This window comes from Oncorhynchus mykiss, chromosome 26 (assembly GCF_013265735.2).
Source record: "Oncorhynchus mykiss isolate Arlee chromosome 26, USDA_OmykA_1.1, whole genome shotgun sequence".
Classification (NCBI taxonomy): Eukaryota; Metazoa; Chordata; class Actinopteri; order Salmoniformes; family Salmonidae; genus Oncorhynchus; species Oncorhynchus mykiss.
Window position 1 is genome coordinate 33,354,340 of NC_048590.1, and position 19,061 is coordinate 33,373,400.

The following is a 19,061-nucleotide window of genomic DNA, read 5'->3' on the forward strand; positions in this document are numbered from 1 at the left end:
AACCGAGTAGTTTTCTGTCTTCAACTCTGAAGTGCGTTTCTGGCATGTGCTGTTGATACAATTGTTCCATTAATTTAGAGTAAGGCAAAATACAAAAAATAATGTCTTAAATAGTCCACTTTACAGATAAATAGGACAATAACTCTTATTGGAGTTTGTTCAAGTGCAAATTATGTTGTCTCGACTTTCAATTGTGCTGCTGTGTAATAATCGGATATTTTTTTCAATTTAATCAAATCAAGAGCAAAATCTCCCTCTGTCTAATCACTCACTAAACTCTCTCTCCCTCTCGCTCTCGCTCTCGCTCTCTCTCTCTCTCTCTCTCTCTCTCTCTCTTTCGCATCTCTTGTCTGGGCTGGGAGGGGGAGTCCTGCCTCTTTGCCTTCCTCAGATCAATGCCCTGGCCACTCTCTTTCTGATGTTGCACGACGGGAAATGCTTTGAATACTTGCGACATGGCCGCTCACATTGATTGCCAAGATTGACAGCTCTGCATCGTCTTCTCTTGTCTCCGAGAGAGAGGGAGATAAAGAGGATAGATAACAACAAAAGCTCCTTGCAGTTTTGACAATTAAACTTCATAGAAAGAACGGGATCCCCTCATATAGCCAGTGGGAACCACAACAGACTTTAGTTATCTTTCCTTTTCTCTACAGATAGTAATCGTTGTGTTTTAACGTAATATAGCGTGAAACACACGACTCGGGATACGATACCGTTAGGACCTGCAGCTCTCTTTTCTCGACTGATCTGAAGGTAAAAACGTGCTTAGTTTTAACATGTTGTAATCGTGTTTTCATGTAAACTGCGTTATTTAGCCTGTTTTTGTTGGTACGTAACCGAGTTCGCTTCATTCCATGTCAATAGGGGTGTTAAAACTGTTTTCTCTCTCGTTTTTTTGTGAGGGGAATATGATGACATTCTTATTTATTGCTTCTCAATCGCGAGATTCGTGGTAAATGCAATAACGAAAGCAGAGTACGTGAAAAGACAAGCGCAAGCGTTCTCTGGAAAGGTTTGGATAGCTACTGTAACAATGATGCCCTGTTTTATTTACCGACACAGGAGACTTGTGTAACTTGTGCGTCTCGAGGTATTGATATCAACAGCTCTATATTTCACTTGGATGAGCAGTTAGGCTACTGATTTAAGCCACATACAGCTAGGTAGGTTTGGAGTAGACTGTATTAATTACCCGCAACCCTTTTTATTTCATTGTTGGTTACGCATCCACAAAGTCTTGTCGCGAAATTCAACTCTTAAAAAATAATCATCAAGTTATGTGTGTTTTGTTATGGTGTTGCTATCCGGATGCTCAATAACTTCCTCCTGTGGGACTGGGAGGCAATTGCACCTTTGTCCACAGAGCGGTACTATTCATTGACAATGACGTGCGCATTGCTCTAGGTCCCCTTCCATATCCTTCCTTTCTCCCTGATCTTTCTGGATGCAAGATTTACAAGTTTCTTCGAACTTGAGCATATGGTTTATTTAGTTGTCTTTCTTCAAAACTCTAAGTAATCTATATTCATCGTTCGACCTGAATTATAATTCAGTGTAAAACATTTATATTCGTAATTGTTTCCTATGTTGTAGGAGGTTGGGAATTCACTCTGCCTTAACTTTAACTGGAGGTCAGGCAAATCTATCTTATAATAATGCATAAACCATCAATTAAATCCAACTACTCCTCGAAAGGCTATCCCATTTAGAGACGATATACACGGACAAGGCTTCCCTACAAGCCTACAAAGCGCTGCTCTCGGACGGTTTTAGGGACTAACGTAAGTCATCAGTGTAATTATTTTTGTCTCTTTTGCACTATTGTCTTTCCCTTTCATGGACAGGTGTGAATCTGGTTATAGATACATTGCAGATACGTGAATGCACAGGTTTAATTGTATGCTAAATATTCAAAATAATGACATTTTATTTGTTTCTAAGTGTTATAGATTGGATATAGTTTCCCTCATTTTTTGATTTTTTTTAACAATAACTTTTACCGCGTATTAGGCTATAATCAGATATTTAGCTATTTTAATGTCACACGTGGCTTTTGAAGGTACTTGAGATTTGGACAAAAACACGATTGTATACCAAGGTAGTGGGAGGACAAATGCAACGCAGTTCGTGTGAACTTGTCTGTTGTGTGAAGATAGCTCATCATTTACAAGGTGTTTCCCAAAATAAGACACTCGCAGTCTCAGATAAAGCTTTTTTTCTAACTTCTGCACAAGCAGTGATAACAATTTGAATAGAAACAGAGAAAGCAGACAATGGATAGCTTCGTTCTTAAAGTATGAGAGGAGGAATCCAGAGGATATCTCTGTCACTGCAAATCTGGACTCTATAGCCTAATGTAGCCTAGACCTATTGCTACCGGGGAATATTCCTATGCTCCTTTTTTTTCTTAATATTTGAAATAAATGCAATAGGATTGCGGTGCCCACTCAGTAGGCGGAATCTGAAACCTTCATTAAAGACAGCTTCACCTTTTTCCTATTTTACTTCCAAATAGTGTCTAGACCGTCAGAATAATCCGGTGTCTAATAATAAAATCATATCTTAAGTGAGAGAGGCTGCATGGGTGAAAAACAATCCTCCGGCTCGTTCCTCTGTTCGGGTGAAGTTGGTCTCGTAATGGTATTTTGTTTTGAACAGTTGTTGTTAGTTGAGAGTGCAAGTTCCCTCATAAGGTAAGGTGGCACCGGAGCCCAATGGAAGTCTAAATGGCACATTTATAATTAGACTGCCAATTCAGCACATTGTCCTGATTGCTATACAGGGACACTCGGCACTGTCTGGCTGCTCAATATGAGATCGTTTTTCCTCTGACGGACAGTTTAACACTGCCTGTAACAAATTAGTGAAGAGCAAATGAGTTCTGTTGATGGTTCACTGCACGGCTGTTTCAACTCGTATTTTATCAGGGAAATAAAAAATGACTCCGCGATTGCCAGGTCCCTTTTCTCTCCGTTTCTGCCCATCTTTGTTTATTTTTTACGCACTCTAAATACTATAAAATAAACGTAGGATACAGTCGCCCCACACTGCAATAAAACGGATGAAAGGAACATTACAATATAATATGAATAATATGGTAGATGTAATCGATTTTTATAATTGAAACTTACCAACGTTTTTGTACACATGCATTGACTACAGATAATATTTTAAATTGACCTCTTGCTCTATGTGTTGCGCGTTGATTGTCAAGTACACAATGCTGTTATTGAAATCAAAGGTTATATTGATTAGGTCTATATTATCCAGTACGTTGGATTATTTGTTTCACTTTTAATACGATGATGAAAGTAGATTTAAATGCTTTATTAACCATTTTGGTGCACATTTTACATTTTGATTCAGATTTATGGTTTGAAATCTCACCTATTGTAACATGTCATGTATTTCCTACTGTTTGATTTTTCAGGACTATCTGCACGTGGACTTCAGAGGAACTTGAGGTTTTGCGCGAGAGAAAAACATTTCCGAACTGGATCCGGCATAAAGATATCGACTCCCTGACGCATATGGTGCCAGTAAGTTCAGAGATTTAGAAGTGCATTTTGACACACCGAAACCGCATACTTCACAGCCTGTGCTCGACGCTCTTTCACGGTGGCTCTCTTGTTTAAATAGATCCCCCATTCAATCCCAGATCAATAGAGTTGCATGTTGCGAGACGAATTTAAGAATTGGAAACCCATTTTCTGTCATTAAACGACCGTGAATGATGAGCAAAACAATAACAATATTTGTTTAATTATTAGAACAAGTGTTGTCCTATTTAGTAGCCTACTACTGTTACATACGTTTACGTTTGATGAATGTATTGCTTTCCTGAGGGTTGAATGTATTGCTTTTGATTAGACAGTACAGAAATATTGTCATTATTGACAGCGCAATCTAGACCTGCAATGTGAGTTTATAATACACTTGACCACAATATTGATCATATTTTGAAAAATATGTGTGAGCACAAAGCATATGCAATGCTTGATTTTAGTTATTGAGTCTATGGAAATTATGTGGTTTTAGATCTCAGTAAGACAACATGCAGAAGGGGATGTTTTTTTATTTCAAACCAGGCTATTGTTAGTTTACAGAATATGTTGTATATATATTTTGTCAATTATTTTGTGCTTTGTATATCATGCACAGCTAATAGCTTCATGAAGCTGGGTAGACATGCATAGGGTCAGTAGCCTACCATGTGTGTTTAATTGAATGTTGATATGCTCTCTAAGGAGGCAGGGTGTAGACCAGGCATTACAGTGCTGCGTCAATTTAAAACTGGAGCATTAAATTAACTTTGAATGGTTCCCTTTCAAATACATGATGTGAGCTGGTCCTTGGACTGTTGTCTCAAAGGGGTATCTTACCTACTGTGGAATACATTACTACTCTTATCACATAGTGTTAGTTCATCACTCTATTTACTGTGTGTGTGTGTGTGTGTGTGTGTGTGTGTGTGTGTGTGTGTGTGTGTGTGTGTGTGTGTGTGTGTGTGTGTGTGTGTGTGTGTGTGTGTGCGTGCGTGCGTGCGTGCATGCGTGTGTGTGTGCGTGCGTGCGTGCGCTGCGCGTGTGTGCGCATGTTGAATGTATGTAGGCCTATGTACGTGTACACAGTATTTGACATTGATGACTAATGGGTTTGGTCATTTGAAAATATTTATAATGATTTGAAAACATTTACACATGTCTTTCTTGTATGTTTTTGGTATGTGCATTTTGCATCAATGGTTGCTTTTACTGAGTCTGATCTGTTAACTGCTACATCAGTGCCACTTCATAATAGCCTCAGAGACAACTATTATAGGACACAATGGATATGTATGGGATGTTTCTGTGCTTCAGTAGTTTGAAATATTAATTGACAATGAAGACTGAAATAAGAAAATAAGAATAAGAAACATTGATTGAAAGTGTACTGTTGTTCTGTCTGTGGATTATTTTAGCCCTTGCAGTACAGGCTTCATTCAGCTGGTTTCATTAGTGATTATGCTTAAGACAGAGTTCTGCATCCTAGAACCATGAGGTAAAGTAAGTTGAATTGTTAGTTTAATTGTATGGCCTTGGTTTATCCGTAGCTAATTCCCTTGCCAAACTGAATTCTTTGCCCTCAAAATGATATTATGACTTGCATATTGCTATTGCTCTAATAGCATGAGAAATAACAACTTTCCAAGATCAATAACATTTGATGTTACAACTTGCCTTTATAAATAGCCTACATTATGTAGAGTACTTTACAGTAACTTTATGAATTTAATAAGTTGAGCTATATTGGATATTTATGTTGGGCCTAATGATTATGGGTTAATGAGATAAAATGATACGAGTGCTACGAGTAAATCTCCGTGCGTGTGTGTACGGTGCACATCTGTTCCTTCTTGTTGTACCCCAGACACTTTGCTGTGCTTGGCTTGTGATAGTCTGTCTGTCAGGGGGTTACTGGATAAGGTCATCCATGACAGATGCAATCTTCACTTAAGTCTCTCCTTTTTTAACTTCTTGTTTTTCCAATTGAGATTTTGAATCAGTCAGTGCGATAGTAATAGTTGCCGCAGTTACAGTATGAATAATGAGAGAGCTGTTGCTCCTTGGATGCAGGCTGGCAGGGAAAGAGCACAGGAGGTAGTTGAGTTGAGGCTGGCTCAGGTACTAGTCCCCCTCTCGTCTCCTCTTCTCTCCATGTCTGAGGGGGAGTGGAGTGGCAGCCGAGGCCTAATGATAAACAAGATGAGAGAAGCAGGTAAACAACAGCAGGCCTGGTAAAGGTAGGGCGTGTGGCAGCAGAAGGGAGAGGATTTCTGGGGATAATAAATGTGGCAGCGCATGTTGTGACATCTGTCTTTATAAGTGTTAGCTAATTTGCAGCAGAATATTTCAACAATGATCAAAACCGATGGCAACATGTTCATTACAGGAGTCTTTCTTTTGTAGTCCTCTGATTTTTCTGCTTCAAGTTCTCAACGTGTGTTATTGAAGTGCTGTGGCAACTTTAGATCTGGCACCGTTATGATTTTCTTGTATGACACAATTAAAAAAATATGCTCTTTACTAATGTACAATGATTTTAATTCTCATTATACAAACTGTGAATGCAGTTTTAATAAATGAAGTGAAGACTGGCAATGTAAATGAAACGTGCCTAAAATGACTTTCAAAGAATCCTCACATCTTTTTATGCCCTTTCTGGCTTGAGGTGAACACATCTCAAGGATCTTTTAATTTCCAACGTTGACAGTCCAAAGAGGGTCCAGGCTCCATCTCTGAATGAAAAGGTTTTGTTCCCAGAGAAAATGTACACCTCTCAGTACAAACCATTCTCACCACTCATGGGTGATGGGTGAGTCTTGAAATATTGATGAAATCAATGGTTCCAGTGAGACATCAGTATCAGACAATGGGGGCATCCAGAGGCTAGCAATCTAACTGTACAGACACAGATTATTTTCAAGTCTTGAAGATGGATACTGTAGATTAATGATTAGACACATGGTCTTGGTGAGATAGATGCGTAAATCCGCATACATAGTTATCATCATTCTTAAGATTTTTTTCAGAATTTTAAGTGGACATTAGCTAGGCTACGGTATACTTATCTGGGCTTTAACTAGATTCCCAAATTGCGGTCTTGCTTTAGATTAAAATAAGGATTCTGAATCTACTGCACATCGGGACATGTCTGTGCAGTTATTTGTGTTTTAGCTGCAGTCCAAGCTAAATGTGTTGTTTCTTTATAAAGACTTCAATTGTTTTCTTCTTAGTAACCTTGGGTCCAGATTAGAGGTCGACCGATTAGGATTTTTCAACGCCGATGCCGATACCGATACCGATTATTGGAGGACCAAAAAAGCCGATACCGATTAATCGGCCGATTTAAAAAATATATTTTTTATTTGTAATAAGGACAATTACAACAATACTGAATGAACACTTATTTTAACTTAATATAATACATCAATAAAATCAATTTAGCCTCAAGTAAATAATGAAACATGTTCAATTTGGTTTAAATAATGCAAAAACAAAGTGTTGGAGAAGAAAGTAAAAGTGCAATATGTGCTATGTAAGAAAGCTAACGTTTCAGTTCCTTGCTCAGAACATGAGGAAATATGAAAGCTGGTGGTTCCTTTTAACATGAGTCTTCAATATTTCCAGGTAAGAAGTTTTAGGTTGTAGTTATTATAGGAATTATAGGACTATTTCCCTCTATACCATTTGTATTTCATTAACCTTTGACTATTGGATGTTCTTATAGGCACTTTAGTATTGCCAGTGTAACAGTATAGCTTCCGTCCCTCTCCTCGCTCTTCCCTGGGCTCGAACCAACAACACAACGACAACAGCCACCATCGAAGCAGCGTTACCCATGCAGAGCAAGTGGAACAACTACTAGAAGGCTCAGAACGAGTGACGTTTGAAACGCTATTAGCGCGCGCTAACTAGCTAGCCATTTCACTTCGGTTACACCAGACTCATCTCGGGAGTTGATAGGCTTGAAGTCATAAACAGCGCAATGCTTGACGCACAACAAAGAGCTGCTGGCAAAACGCACAAAAGTGCTGTTTGAATGAATGTTTACACGCCTGCTTCTGCCTACCACCGCTCAGTCAGATACTTAGATACTTGTATGCTTGGATGCTCAGTCAGATTATATGCAACGCAGGACACGCTAGATAATATCTAGTAATATCATCAACCATGTGTAGTTAACTAGTGATTATGATTGATTGTTTTTTATCAGATCAGTTTAATGCTAGCTAGCAACTTACCTTGGCTTACTGCATTCGCGTACCAGGCAGTCTCCTTGTGGAGTGCAACGAGAGAGAGGCAGGTCGTTATTGCGTTGGACTCGTTAACTGTAAGGTTGGAAGATTGGATCCCCTGAGCTGACAAGGTGAAAATCTGTCGTTCTGCCCCTGAACGAGGCAGTTAACCCACCGTTCCTAGGCCGTCATTGAAAATAAGAATGTGTTCTTAACTGACTTGCCTAAAAATTGGCAAATCGTCGCCCAAAAGTACCGATCGGCCCTATTTAATCGGCCATTCCAATTAATCTGTCGACCTCTAGTCCAGATGACTTCTGCTGTGAGATTACATGAACTACATACATTCAATTAAAAAGGTTAAGTGCATCCTTTTCTTTAAATTGAAAACCATCAGCACCTGTATCCCATTACATGTTGAAGACCAAGGTACAGTACCAGAGAGAGATAGAGAGAGATTTCCCTATAGAATCAACCAGACCTCTAGTATCCCATTACATGTTGAAGACCAAGGTACAGTACCAGAGAGAGATAGAGAGAGATTTCCCTATAGAATCAACCACTCTAGTATCACATTACATGTTGAAGACCAAGGTACAGTACCAGAGAGAGATAGAGAGAGATTTCCCTATAGAATCAACCAGACCTCTAGTATCCCATTACATGTTGAAGACCAAGGTACAGTACCAGAGAGAGATAGAGAGAGATTTCCCTATAGAATCAACCAGACCTCTAGTATCCCATTACATGTTGAAGACCAAGGTACAGTACCAGAGAGAGATAGAGAGAGATTTCCCTATATAGAATCAACCAGACCTCTAGTATCACATTACATGTTGAAGACCAAGGTACAGTACCAGAGAGAGACAGAGAGAGATTTCCCTATATAGAATCAACCAGACCTCTAGTATCACATTACATGTTGAAGACCAAGGTACAGTACCAGAGAGAGATAGAGAGAGATTTCCCTATATAGAATCAACCAGACCTCTAGTATCACATTACATGTTGAAGACCAAGGTACAGTACCAGAGAGAGATAGAGAGAGATTTCCCTATATAGAATCAACCAGACCTCTAGTATCACATTACATGTTGAAGACCAAGGTACAGTACCAGAGAGAGATAGAGAGAGATTTCCCTATATAGAATCAACCAGACCTCTAGTATCCCATTACATGTTGAAGACCAAGGTACAGTACCAGAGAGAGATAGAGAGAGATTTCCCTATAGAATCAACCACTCTAGTATCACATTACATGTTGAAGACCAAGGTACAGTACCAGAGAGAGATAGAGAGAGATTTCCCTATAGAATCAACCAGACCTCTAGTATCACATTACATGTTGAAGACCAAGGTACAGTACCAGAGAGAGATAGAGAGAGATTTCCCTATAGAATCAACCAGACCTCTAGTATCCCATTACATGTTGAAGACCAAGGTACAGTACCAGAGAGAGATAGAGAGAGATTTCCCTATATAGAATCAACCAGACCTCTAGTATCACATTACATGTTGAAGACCAAGGTACAGTACCAGAGAGAGACAGAGAGAGATTTCCCTATATAGAATCAACCAGACCTCTAGTATCACATTACATGTTGAAGACCAAGGTACAGTACCAGAGAGAGATAGAGAGAGATTTCCCTATATAGAATCAACCAGACCTCTAGTATCACATTACATGTTGAAGACCAAGGTACAGTACCAGAGAGAGATAGAGAGAGATTTCCCTATATAGAATCAACCAGACCTCTAGTATCACATTACATGTTGAAGACCAAGGTACAGTACCAGAGAGAGATAGAGAGAGATTTCCCTATATAGAATCAACCAGACCTCTAGTATCCCATTACATGTTGAAGACCAAGGTACAGTACCAGAGAGAGATAGAGAGAGATTTCCCTATATAGAATCAACCAGACCTCTAGTATCCCATTACATGTTGAAGACCAAGGTACAGTACCAGAGAGAGATAGAGAGAGATTTCCCTATATAGAATCAACCACTCTAGTATCCCATTACATGTTGAAGACCAAGGTACAGTACCAGAGAGAGATAGAGAGAGATTTCCCTATAGAATCAACCAGACCTCTAGTATCCCATTACATGTTGAAGACCAAGGTACAGTACCAGAGAGAGATAGAGAGAGATTTCCCTATAGAATCAACCAGACCTCTAGTATCACATTACATGTTGAAGACCAAGGTACAGTACCAGAGAGAGATAGAGAGAGATTTCCCTATAGAATCAACCAGACCTCTAGTATCACATTACATGTTGAAGACCAAGGTACAGTACCAGAGAGAGATAGAGAGAGATTTCCCTATAGAATCAACCACTCTAGTATCACATTACATGTTGAAGACCAAGGTACAGTACCAGAGAGAGATAGAGAGAAATTTCCCTATAGAATCAACCAGACCTCTAGTATCACATTACATGTTGAAGACCAAGGTACAGTACCAGAGAGAGACAGAGAGAGATTTCCCTATAGAATCAACCAGACCTCTAGTATCCCATTACATGTTGAAGACCAAGGTACAGTACCAGAGAGAGATAGAGAGAGATTTCCCTATATAGAATCAACCAGACCTCTAGTATCACATTACATGTTGAAGACCAAGGTACAGTACCAGAGAGAGATAGAGAGAGATTTCCCTATAGAATCAACCACTCTAGTATCACATTACATGTTGAAGACCAAGGTACAGTACCAGAGAGAGATAGAGAAAGATTTCCCTATAGAATCAACCAGACCTCTAGTATCACATTACATGTTGAAGACCAAGGTACAGTACCAGAGAGAGACAGAGAGAGATTTCCCTATAGAATCAACCACTCTAGTATCACATTACATGTTGAAGACCAAGGTACAGTACCAGAGAGAGATAGAGAAAGATTTCCCTATAGAATCAACCAGACCTCTAGTATCACATTACATGTTGAAGACCAAGGTACAGTACCAGAGAGAGATAGAGAAAGATTTCCCTATAGAATCAACCAGACCTCTAGTATCACATTACATGTTGAAGACCAAGGTACAGTACCAGAGAGAGACAGAGAGAGATTTCTCTATAGAATCAACCAGACCTCTAGTATCACATTAGCTGTTAATTGTTTGGTAGGGAACTGGGTTGGAACATTCTGATTTAAAAATGAGCATTAGTATTTTACACTGGTATAAATAAAGCTAAACCAATGTACATTTTGAGTAATTGTATCACTTCACATGAACAATATCATTTCATAACTCACCAAAGGGGTACAATTTGAACTGTTTCATTCACTCACCCATTGAATATGTTTCACGTTTGGACTGCAAAATAATTGGACAATTTATTTTAATCCAAAGCATAGTTGTGCATAATTAAGTTAGACTTCAAAATGCAACAGCCTCTGTTGAATTCTCTCTTTTTAAAAATCATACATTAATATGTAGAATTAATTGGAGGGGCCTTGGTGGCCGTGTGTTTTTGACACAGGGCTGTTTCTGTAGGGGACGGTAATCAGTAGCACTGTCAGCTAGCACTGTCTTATCTAGCCTCTAGGTGTGGCTGCCTGTTTTATTTTAGCCCTCAGAATAGACATGATTTAGTTTACGTTATTGTCATGTCAACCGTTGACATTGACAGTGATATTTCATGTTCTATATACACTGTATTCATTGGCAGTTTTTATTCATAACCTTTATTGTGGAAAGGCCATGAAATCCCACTCTTGCGCTCAATGATTTACATGACTTGTTATTAGTTAGTGACCTTGTTGCATATTTCTCCAAACGGGGCCGGGGTCAACAGTTCCTTGTTGGTTTGTTTGACAGTGTATTGTGGTCTCTGTCCTTCCTGAATTGGAGAAGATCTGAGGTTGGGTCTTGTGAGAGAACGAGGGAAGAGAGATTACTGCGATGTGGGCCTCTACGCTGCTCGAACACAAAGGCCTCAGAACAACCCTTTCCTTGTGATCCCCCATTGTGTTTGGATCAGGCCTTCCCTTGTGATCCCCCATTGTGTTTGGATCAGGCCTTCCCCTGTGATCCCCCATTGTGTTTGGATCAGGCCTTCCCTTGTGATCCCCCATTGTGTTTGTATCAGGCCTTCCCTTGTGATCCCCCATTGTGTTTGGATCAGGCCTTCCCTTGTGATCCCCCATTGTGTTTGTATCAGGCCTTCCCTTGTGATCCCCCATTGTGTTTGGATCAGGCCTTCCCTTGTGATCCCCCATTGTGTTTGGATCAGGCCTTCCCTTGTGATCCCCCATTGTGTTTGGATCAGGCCTTCCCTTGTGATCCCCCATTGTGTTTGTATCAGGCCTTCCCTTGTGATCCCCCATTGTGTTTGGATCAGGCCTTCCCTTGGGCTGGCTGCTGCCAAGGACTTAGTACAAAAGGACACTATGGAAATATCAAACTGGAAACCAACATGGGCAGCTCTCTGGGTGAGAGCGAGGTACCAGGAAGAAAACTTTGTATGCCCGTCACCCTGTTCTAATTACAATGTATCACATTCAGGATGCATTTTGTCCATTGATATTAGCATTTACAAGAAGGATTGGTGACACTAGTAATGAGGAAAACCCAACTGGATAAACTTACTGGGAATGATGTAAGCCCCATGAATAGTCTTACTTGGAAATGTAAAATAGGAAATTCCCTTTCCTCTTGAAATATTTTATGCATAGGTTCGTAATGAGCTGAAATTGAAATGAAATGAGCCTTTACTACTTAAAGGGATACTTCAGGATTTTTACATTTTTATGTCTCTGTGTCCAGTATGAAGGAAGTTAGAGGTAGCATGCTAGCTGACACCCATAGACTTCTAGTCATTGCACTACTACTGGACAGAGACATCAAAAGAAAAGGGTGTCCGCAAGTTAATCTGACTCTGGGGAAGGAGATAAAGGTCCTCATTGCCAAAATCCCAAAGTATCCCTTTAACATTAGAGCATATACAGTAAGGTAACCATGCTATATGGAGAACCACACGTGTTGTATTTCATATTTGATCATTCAGCTTCTTTGGGTCTGAAAAATAAGTGATCTTCTTCTTGCATCTGCCTGTGGGTATTCCACAGTGAAGCTGGGGTTAAGGTGGGGTAAGGCTGGGGTTAGCACGGTACTCTTCTGTTTTGGCAGGTCCCTGTAAACTGCAAATGCAGTTAGACATTAGCCAGTTCCTGGAGGCTGACAGCTAGCCTGATATGTGCCAGCTCCATCAGATATGAGATGTAAAATATGCTCCACGATTGTGACTAAGCGGGCATATCTGTGCTGTGCTGCTCCCTGCTCTCTGCTCCGGAGTAAAGCATGCTGGGAGCAGTTTAGTGACGTGACGCTCAGCACCACTGATGCTGTACAATACTGGGGTTCTATTTGTTTTTAAGGCTCTCCACTGCCATCCACATCTTTATACATTGCAAAACTGTCACCAAATGATAGATCACAAAGTTTACTGTGCAAAGTAATGAGACAAGGTCACTAATTGATCAGATATGATTTGGCACCTTGATTTACAATGCAACACCCGAGCTTTGACTTCACCACACAGCAGTTTGATGGGGAAGACTGTGTGGAGTAGCAGCCCATATTAAACAGCTTGCCCCTCCACATGTCCCTGAAGAATTACGTAAATGCAATCTGTGCGTAAACCATGCATAGGATCATTTCCACGCAAAGTGTGGGATTTATCAATAGGAACTTTTGATTGAAAGTGTGTGTAAATGTAGAAACCGTCATGACCATGCGTATGCACAGTGCATAGTGGTGGAATAAGGGAACTGCTTACCAAGCATAGAATGGGAGAAATTTATGTTGAACATTTTTGAAATTGTGAGAGTAAATTTTCCTGATGGTCCTCTCTTTGTAGCAATGTTTTTATTTTTACTAGTCAAGCCACAACTGAGCGAGCCAAATAAAATATTTTGGCACCTCTATTTAAGTCTCTGAAAAAGTATTTTTTAATAAGCTTTTTTTGGTTGCGCCTTTGTCTTTTAATGTATGGCGTTATATATTCCCCACAGGTTTTACATTTTGATGATTTTGACCATATATGGTTAATTAGGAGCGTTTCGCAATGCAAATAGCCAAGGTTGTACACGAGCCAAGGCTGAAAACAATTGGTATTTATCAATGGTTATCTCCTACCGGTGTGCTTATCACACTTCTAGGATTGTTTGACAAATCACAATTTGTCTATGGGTACGAACATTCTAAATTCTGTTCGTAAGTAGTATTTTAGAATAGTTTCTACGCAATATTAAAAAGGCCCCAGAAATCTGAGACATCAGCGCATGAATTATCTCCATTCTCCATCTCTTAGATAATACATTGGAAAAAGCTTACTGAGTATGGATGGTACAATCTCTCAGGTCTTTTACAGTATCTCTTTTTCTATGGATAGATGCTAACATTTACATAGACCCATGGACCCAAGAACTGGACCTAGTGGCAAGGTCTAGTACTGATCAGTTGCTCACATATGGAATAGGCAAAGTGACTAAAAATGACCTGGAAAATGATTGGGAAAATCTGGGATGTATTGAGCCAAATTCAAGATTCCCTACACAAATGCATAATGGCAAAATAAATATATAAATATATAATAAATTGAAGGAGGGGTAGGGGGGGGGGGGGGGAGGGGGGGGGGCTCTTGTGGCTGACTTTCTGATGAAGTTAACCAAAATGTCTACCCTGGTACAAATCCAGGTCTTTTGTTTCCTTCTTCCATGATTATTTACACCGACTTGGTGTATGTGCGTCATGAGAAAATGGCTTCAGCAGACTCAACCACAAGCTCTCTCTCTCTTTCGACTTCTCTTAGAAAATTTGAATGTAGTTATTGCATCATATATAATTTACTCATACCTATGTTCAGAGAGAAAGAGAGGGATAGGGAGTAAGAGAGAGAGAGGCAGAGAGAGAAGAGAGGGACAGAGAAAGAGAGGCCCTCGTGGTGTGGAGTGGTGAGGAGACGAGAGACGGAGGTTGAGAACAGCTTGTCTGAACATTCCTCATTGTGAGGACTCAGCAGATAATGATGTTAGTGTTCGTCTAAGGTAATGTACTCTGTGTCGCCCCAGACCTCTCTGATACTGTGGAAGTGGACTGAACTGAGTCTCCTGCTACTGGAGCAGATTGAACTGGAGTTGTTTTGAGAAGGACAATGCTGGTCAACCCTCCTCTTCAACAGTAGGCTGTATAAACACTGTATTTGGCTGCTTGAGTGAGTACTCACAGTTTAAAGCTGAGTGCTAGAAATGTTTTTGTGTTGCTCATCAGCATAGGGAGCTGTGATTGGTTGAGGCTACTGAGTCCATCTCTCTCAGAGCTACAGCTTATCTACTTGTGGCCTCTCTAGAATGGAGAGTTTGTGTCAATACAGTATATAAATAAATATCCTAGAAATGTGTTCCACATGACAAAGTCCCACTGCCTCACCAGTCATTTGGCATAGCAGGGGCAGGAGCTGTTATATTCTTCTTGTTCTCTCTCTCTCTCTCTCTCTCTCTCTCTCTCTCTCTCTCTCTCTCTCTCTCGCTCTCTCTCTCTCTCTCTCTCTCGATCTCTCGCTCTGTCTCTCGCTCTGTCTCTGTCTCTGTCACTGTCTTTGTCTCTGTCTCATATTAACCACAGCACAGTATAAACACTATGTCGGAAAATATGAACATTTTGCTTCAACCCAAGTGGAAAACAAATCGAAATTGAATTAAAACTCATCCATTCTCTCATTAGTGAGTCAGGGAAAAAATCATTTCTTTTAGAAACAAAAGTATTTTAAGTGGGGAAAAAAGTTCAAACATTTGCTTTCAGAGCAGTCAGTTTGTTTAGGACATGCTCAAAGAGGCAATTTGTACTCCAAACTACCAATGTAAAAACAGAATCACTCACTCTGAGGAAAACCCAGACTGCTGGAGGGATGGGGAGGGGTGGCTGACGAGAAGGTTGCACAAGGGGAAGGGAAGGCGAGGAGGGGAAACGAGGGGACGGGGTGTCCTGGCTGAGGATTAGTCACACGGGACTGGATGGACTGCGGACGTCCACCACCAGCTTACTGATGTTAAAGACAAACACATACATGACTTCACTGACACACAAACTGAAAGTATGACCGTGTTGAACTTACTCAACCCCAGAGACCGGAGGGTTTCCCCTGTAAATAACCAATCACTTACATCTCTCCTCACAGTGAAAGCAAGTCTGTAGTGGTCAATTGAATTGCGGCCACCTAATAAACACCAGTATTACCCTGGAACAAACCTGCTATCATTAAGCCCTTCTCATATGGAAGCAGGAGTGGTCGCTCTATACCCGTTTAGAGAGAGAGACAGGGAGAGAGTTTTGTGCCTGAATGTGAATAGCGTTGGTGGAACACACAGACACACACACACACCACGCCAGACCCTGGGTTGTGGTTGAATGTCACAGTGGAGGAACACTTTATGTCCTTGGTTAGGGGTGGGGCTGATGGTAAGCAGGGGAGGGATGTTCCTCCTCTTCCTCGGTGAAGCTACATTTATTGGTCACCATCTGCAGGGTGGAGGAGTTTGGGCTGGGGCCAGCCTAGAGAGAGGCTTCTAATTAAACCATCATCATGATCAACTTGTGGTCAGTGATCGTCCCCAATGCTGGCTCTCCAAGATGAACATGAAATCACTGAGGCTTTCCTTGAAGCCTGTGTTGGACTGAATTAGAAAGGGAGAAACAAAACGGAGGAGAAAAGTGCTACAGAGCACTTTTTCTCTTCTTGGCAGGCAGAGAAAGACCTTCTGCCATATCCACTCAGGTTTAAACAATTACCCGACATCATAAGAAACCAGAAGAACCTTAGTCTGGAATAGTCATCGCTTTTGCCTGGCCTAGCTCGGTTTCAGGCATGGTGTAGCGAGCGTCACATGTTGGAGCTCTCGATAATTTAAATTAGTGTAAGAGGGTGTGCCTCCAGTCTCTGTATCTATGCAGCCCGAGGAGCTTTCCTTTGAGGTTGACAGCCTTTAATATAGTATTTCATGGTTTGATATGTGAGTGACACAGAGCTGCTCCAAGAGGACGGCAAAATGGTTTATTAGGGCCTAATTACAGCCCTGTGATTAAAGGGGAAGTGACTGTGATTAGGATAGTTGAGGACGATGTGGAAAATGGATGAATATTCAGAGCGGAGACGAGCAATAACGGCTGTGTGTGTGTGTGTGTGTGTGTGTGTGTGGGGGGGGGGGGGGGGGGGGAGTATATGAGCGCTGGCTGGTGCAGAAACCTGACTGCCTGGCTGGCTGACTGACTGCTGTGTAACCACATGCTATGATATCATCTTTACGGCAGATCTCATCTGGGGGCTTTTCAGCTTTAGCTATTGGGCAGAAAATGCATGCACAGATATGTGGTGCTGCCCTGGTAATGGTAACCTTTCAGGTTCCTGGTTCCTACTGCCTGGCTCTCTCTTGTAAAGTATGCAAAAGGAGCGCTAGCTTTCCCTATGTGGAAGAATCCGTGAAGCTGATTTAGTGCTCTCACAGGCCTTGTACGTGCCCTGTGATTACAAAAAAAGGAAAGGATGTAGTAGGTTTGAAGCTTGTTTTGGTATGCTATCAGCCCGGCATGCAGGAGTAATGCAGTGGACTTTCACAGCCAATTGAACATGAAACCATCAGGAATGTGCAGCACAGCCAGGTCTGCTCCGAGCTGCTAGGGGAACTTGCTAAGAATCACACATTCTTGTGAACTTCAAAGTATGCACTGTTTAAGCAAAGAGATAAATGGCCTTATTATTAGCAGTTTTATTCAATGTGGAGATTAGTATTGGTTTCTCTTTTCTTTTCAACCTGCAAACTTCGAACATTTTCAGACATGTGATAACCAACATTTCTAAATCATTTCTGGGAGTGCTCTGAGGGTATGATATGGACAGCAAAACCTTGCGATTTTACAATTTCACAACTGACTTCATCCTTAAAATGACGGTTGGCTAACCTGCCTATTACTCTCTTTGATTTCAACAGTACATGCTTTTGCGCTCTGAGAGGTATTCATAATAAGCTTACACTTCTCTGAATTTATTGCTAACGGCTCCTTATCTCCCAGCTATTCAAGAAAGAGAAGTCATTTTTCCAATTTCCAACATTTTACTGTTAGGTCACAGCCTGCTCAAACCACCTTGAGGGGATTGTTGTGGCAAACAACACACACACACACACACACACACACACACACACACACACACACACACACACATTCATGCACACGCGCTCTCAGGAAAAATATAGCAATCTTATATAAATATGGAATGTTACAGATGTGGAATTCCGTTAGCCAAAAGATACTGCCCTAGGTGCATACATGCCAACTGGGAGCTTTCAGAAGTCACGTCATGTCCACATTATTTATATGTCAGGGGTATTATATGTTTTATATGGAGAACTAATGTGTATTCTTCTTTTTCCTCTGATGAGATGGATTCAACAGTATGATGAGATGGAATCAACAGTATGATGGGATGGAATCAACAGTATGATGAGATGGAATCAACAGTATGATGAGATGGTATCAACAGTATGATGAGATGGTATCAACAGTATGATGAGATGGAACAGTATGATGAGATGGAACAGTATGATGAGATGGAATCAACAGTATGATGAGATGGAATCAACAGTATGATGAGATGGAATCAACAGTATGATGAGATGGAATCAACAGTATGATGAGATGGTATCAACAGTATGATGAGATGGAATCAACAGTATGATGAGATGGTATCAACAGTATGATGAGATGGTATCAACAGTATGATGAGATGGAACAGTATGATGAGATGGAACAGTATGATGAGATGGAATCAACAGTATGATGAGATGGAATCAACAGTATGATGAGATGGAACAGTATGATGAGATGGAATCAACAGTATGATGAGATGGTATCAACAGTATGATGAGATGGAATCAACAGTATGATGAGATGGAATCAACAGTATGATGAGATGGAATCAACAGTATGATGAGATGGAATCAACAGTATGATGAGATGGAACAGTATGATGAGATGGAATCAACAGTATGATGAGATGGTATCAACAGTATGATGAGATGGAATCAACAGTATGATGAGATGGAATCAACAGTATGATGAGATGGAATCAACAGTATGATGAGATGGAATCAACAGTATGATGAGATGGAATCAACAGTATGATGAGAGTGTGTTGCTCTTATTAGAACTCTGGGTATAGTCTTGCTAGTGGATCAGTGTTTACTTTACATCCACAGAAAATATATCCCCAAAAGTGTTATT

General features: G+C 40.6%; 1 protein-coding gene across 14 annotated transcripts in view; it reads left to right on the forward strand.

The window, feature by feature from the left end:
• Positions 1-388: 388 nt before the first annotated feature.
• Positions 389-19,061, forward strand: part of LOC110506675 (transcription factor SOX-6) — a 201,810-nt gene continuing 183,137 nt past the window's right edge. For 13 of the 14 annotated variants that reach the window (XM_036964052.1, XM_036964059.1, XM_036964055.1 and 10 more), the window contains exons 1-2: positions 389-756; positions 3,434-3,542. The gene's annotated coding sequence lies outside the window, so the exon portion shown is untranslated. Of the gene's footprint in view, positions 757-1,375; positions 1,785-3,433; positions 3,543-19,061 lie in introns of those variants that run through there. The other variant, XM_036964053.1, reaches the window with a different exon arrangement.